General features: G+C 40.6%; 1 long non-coding RNA gene across 1 annotated transcript in view; it reads left to right on the forward strand.

Annotated features, from left to right (window-relative positions):
- Nucleotides 1-3,936, forward strand: part of LOC110268601 — a 13,128-nt gene extending 9,192 nt beyond the window's left edge. The window contains exon 2 of the long non-coding RNA XR_002356846.1: nucleotides 3,883-3,936. This is a non-coding gene — a long non-coding RNA (uncharacterized LOC110268601). The remainder of the gene's footprint in view (nucleotides 1-3,882) is intronic.
- Nucleotides 3,937-5,067: the final 1,131 nt, after the last annotated feature.

Below are 5,067 nucleotides of genomic sequence, written 5' to 3' on the forward strand. Positions count from 1 at the left end.
GTCCTCCTCCATATCCAGGATGACAAAATCGGCTGGGAGAAGTAATTTTCCCATTTTTACCAGCACATTCTCTACAACTCCAAGTGCTTGCTGAATGGATTTATCAGCCATTTGAAGAAGTATTCGTGTGGATTTCAGCTCGACAATTTGGAGTTTCCTCATTAGAGACAAAGGCATCAAATTTATGCTTGCACCAAGATCACAGAATGACTTCTCAATTGTTATGTTTCCTATGGTGCAAGGTATATAAAAACTCCCAGGGTCATCTTTCTTCTCTGGCAACTCTCTTTAGAGAATAGCACTACATTCCATTGTCATCTCAACAATTTGTCCTTCTTTTAGGGATTTTTTCTTTGTCAGCACTTCCTTCATAAATTTGGCATACACTGGCATCTGTTCAAGTGCTTCTAAGAAAGGAATATTGATGCTGAGTGTCTTGAATATGTCCAGGAACTTTGAGTATTGCTTATCCTCATTCTCTTTTTTGAACCTCTGAGGGTATGAAAGTTTGGGGATATATGGCTTCACCCCTTCCTTCTTCTCTTGTAGCTGTGGCTTAAAGATGTTCTTATCTCTCTTTGAGCTTTTTGCATTCTTGGTCTTTCTATCCTTTTCTCTTCTCTCTTCTGTCTCTTCTTGTGAAACTTCTCTGTTGTGTTCTTCCTGATTGATGACTTCTTTCCCTCTAGTCTTCTCACTTCTCACTATGATTGCCTTGCACTCCTCCCACTTTGTAGCTTTTTCTTTGTCCCTTAGGTGGTCTTGAGTGGCACTAGGGGATGCATTTGATTGCTTCTCACCCATCTCTACAATTTGTTTAGCCATTTGCTCCATATGCCTCTCAAGATTTCTGATTGAAGCTTCTTAGTTTTTACTTGTTGTGGCTTGATCTTTTCTTGCTGCTTCTTGATCTTTTCTTACTGCTTCTTGATCTTTTCTTGCCATCTCTTGATTTTTCATGAGTTTCTCCATCATTATCTCTAGACTAGAGATTCTTTGGGAGTCTGGATTTGGTTGTGGTTGTGTAAAATGAGATGGTTGTTGCTGGAAGTTGTTTGAACTATTTGTGGGATTATTTTGTGGGTGGAATATGGATGTGGAAGGTGGATGATGGTTATTTTGGGGGTTTTCTATATGGATTGTGGGTTATGTTTTGCTGGTTGTTGTTCTGGTTGTTTCTTGAGTTGTTTTGGTTTGAATTTCTTTGCCATGGTTGTTGGTTTTGAGTGTGGTTATCTCCCCATCTGAGATTTGGATGGTTCTTCCAGGATGGATTGTAGGTGTCACCATTCTGCTGAATAGTCAAGTGCCTCTTGAGCTTTCATTATCAGTCCTTCATAGAAATTTTGGAGTTTATCCCATTCATTAAACATCTCAGGAGGGCACTTCCTGATTAGAGCTTTGTATCGTTCCCATGCCTCATACAAGGGTTCAGCATCCATTTGTGTGAATGTTTGTACTTCAGTCTTCAATCTAATAACTCTTTGAGGTGGGTAAAATTTGGCAAGGAACTTGGTTACTAGATCATCCCAGTTGTTGATGCTGTCTCTTGGGAAGGATTCCAACCATTGAGTGGCTTTGTCTCTGAGAAAAAATGGAAATAGCAACAATTTGTAACTGTCAGGATGCACACCATTGGTCTTCACTGTGTTACATATCCTCAGGAAGGTGGATAGGTGCTGGTTTGGATCTTCCAAGGGGCCTCCTCCATAGGAACAGTTGTTCTGCACCAAGGTGATGAGTTGGGGCTTCAATTCAAAGTTATTTGCATCGACATTTGGGGTCAGGATGATACTCCCACAATGCCTTGGATTAGCAAATGTATATGAAGCCAATACTCTCCTTTGGGGCTGACCATTGTCGTTGGCCACTCCCACTTGTGGATTTGTTGGATTTTCCTCCATTTCTTGGTTTTCTTCTCAACCTCCAAAATGTTTCAGGATCAAAAGGTGTGGATTCATTGATTTTTCCTCCTGACATAAACACAGAACCAGGAACCAAAATTAAGCACTCTATTGCTAGAGTGAAGTTAGTGTTAACTTAAGCAAAAATTCAAACAGTTAGTATGCTTAGTAAAAAGAAAAAAAATGCTTAATCTAGACCACCACCTCACTTAATCATTGTCAACCTAATCAATCCCCGGCAACGGTGCCAAAAACTTGATGTGTATTTTTGGAAGACGAAACGAATTCCAAACACACAAATCTAACCGGCAAGTGTACCGGGTCGCATCAAGTAATAAAACTCACGGGAGTAAGGTCGATCCCACAGGGATTGAAGGATTGAGCAATTTTTGTTTAGTGGTTGATTTAGTCAAGCGAATCAAGATTCGGTTGAGTGCTTTGTGATTAACAGAAATTAAATTGCATGAAAAGTAAAGGGAATGGGTAATTTGCATGAAATTAAAGAGAACAGAAAATAAAAGTGTTGAATCTTAAAGAACAAGAAATTAAATGGCAGAAACTTAGAATGCAAGAAATGTAAATTGCAGAATCCTAAAGTGCAAGAAAGGTAAATTGCTTGAATTATAAAAGGAATTGGGAAGTGGATTTGCAGAAATTAAACAAGGAAAAGTAAAATTCAACAAACAGAAATATAAAAGATGGATTCAATTAAACCGGATCTCAAATGATAATGAAAATAAGCTTGGTGTAGCGACGAAACAAGGAAATTTAAATTGAAAGATGTAGATCTCAGAACTCAAGAGACTAGATAACTAAGTCTAGATCTCAATGCCTTCTTAGATCCAAAGTGAGAATTCAATTGCAAGAAAAGTAAAGATCCAGCAGTAGAAGAAAAGAAGTGAAATAGCGAATTCTCAATGATACAGTAAATCAAAACAGAAAGAGATCTCAAGGTGAGATTGAGACAGAATTTCCTCAATTCTTCAACCCAAGATTCAAGACAAGTGTAAATAAAATTGAAAACAAGAAAACTAAGAAGAAGGGAATTCAATTCTCCTTCCCCAAGACTTAGAATCTCAAAATAACTCCTAACCAAAAGCTCTCCCAAAACTCACTTAGTAAAAAACGAATATGGAAAAAGCTCCCTAAAAACTTAAATTCTAAGCTATTTATACACTTTCTTCAAATGATCTTCAAGCCTTGAATTGGGCCTTTGCTCTTGATGAAATTGGGTTGACAAAAGCCTCTGTTGATTGCTCTTGGAGTTGGAGAGAAACCCACTTGTGAACCGGGCCATGAACCAGAAAACCTTGAGTAAAAGTTTAAGGTCAAACTTTTACTCAAACTTTTCATATCAGCTAGCCTTCCTTGCTGCCATCCACGTTTGAACCAAAGTTTGAGGTCAAACTTTGAGCCAAACGTGGATCCCTCTTGCATGTCTCTTGGGGTACTACTTTGCCCTCGGCTCGCCTTTAGGTGTCCTCCTCGGGATAGCGATATTTAAAGAACGAGGGTCAGCACAACGTAAAAAAAATGGAAAAAAACTTGGAAAAAAATCGGAGATGCCTGCCATAGTGAGGCCATTAAAGCTCGCCTTTATGTGTCCTCCTCGGGATAGCGTCATTTAAAGAACGAGGGTCAACATAACGTAAAAAAAAAACCTGGAAAAAAACTTGGAAAAAAAAATCGGAGGTGCCTGCCGTAGATGAGGCCATTATGGCTCGCCTTTAGGTGTCCTCTTCGGGATAGCGTCATTTAAAGAACGAGGGTCATCACGACGTAAAAAAAAATCTAGAACAAAAAAAACCGAAAAAAAAACCAGAGGAGCCTACCGAAGATGGGGCCATTACAGCTCGCCTTTAGGTGTCCTCCTCGGGATAGCGTCATTTAAAGAACGAGGGTCAGCATAACGTAAAAAAAAACCAGAAAAAAAACCATGGAGCCTGCCGAGGATGAGGGCATTACGGTTTGCCTTTAGGTGTCCTCCTCGGGATAGCGTCATTTAAAGAACGAGGGTCAGCATAACGTAAAAAAAAAACTTGAAAAAAAACTGAAGGAGCCTGACGAAGATGAGGCCATTACGGCTCGCCTATAGGTGTCCTCCTCGGGAGAGAGTCATTTAAAGAACGAAGGTCAATGCAACGTAAAAAAAAAATAGAGGAGCCTGCCGAAGATGAGGCCATTACGGCTCGCCTTTAGGTGTCCTCCTCGGGATAGCATCATTTAAAGAACGAGGGTCAGCACAACGTAAAAAAAATGGAAAAAAAAAGGAAAAAAAAAACCAGAGGAGCCTGCTGAAGATGAGGCCATTATGGCTCGCCTTTAGGTGTCCTCCTCGGGATAGAGTCATTTAAAGAACGAAGGTCAATGCAACGTAAAAAAAAATAGAGGAGCCTGCCGAAGATGAGGCCATTACGGCTCGCCTTTAGGTGTCCTCCTCGGGATAGCGTTATTTAAAGAACGAGGGTCAGCACAACGTAAAAAAAAAACCCGGAAAAAAAAAAAGCAGAGGAGCCTGCTGAAGATGAGGCCATTACGGCTCGCCTTTAGGTGTCCTCCTCGGGATAGCGTTATTTAAAGAACGAGGGTCAGCACAACGTAAAAAAAAATGGAAAAAAACTTTGAAAAAAATCGGAGATGCCTGCCATAGTGAGGCCATTAAGGCTCGCCTTTATGTGTCCTCCTCGGGATAGCATCATTTAAAGAACGAGGGTCAACATAACGTAAAAAAAATGGAAAAAAATCGGAGGTGCCTGCTGTAGATGGGGCCATTACAGCTCGCCTTTAGGTGTCCTCCTCGGGATAGCGTCATTTAAAGAACGAGGGTCAGCATTACGTAAAAAAAACCAGAAAAAAAAACCAGTGGAGCCTGCCGAAGATGAGGGCATTACGGTTTGCCTTTAAGTGTCCTCCTCGGGATAACGTCATTTAAAGAACGAGGGTCAGCATAACGTAAAAAAAAAAAACTAAAACAAAAAAACCATAGGAGCCTGCCGAAGATGAGGCCATTACGACTCACCTTTAGGTGTCCTCCTCGGGATAGCGTCATTTAAAGAACGAGGGTCAGCACAACATAAAGAACGAGGAGCCTGCTGAAGATGAGGCCATTATGGCTCGCCTTTAGGTGTCCTCCTCGGGATAGAGTCATTTAAAGAACGAGGGT

This window comes from Arachis ipaensis, unplaced genomic scaffold (genome assembly GCF_000816755.2).
Source record: "Arachis ipaensis cultivar K30076 unplaced genomic scaffold, Araip1.1 Aipa851, whole genome shotgun sequence".
Classification (NCBI taxonomy): Eukaryota; Viridiplantae; Streptophyta; class Magnoliopsida; order Fabales; family Fabaceae; genus Arachis; species Arachis ipaensis.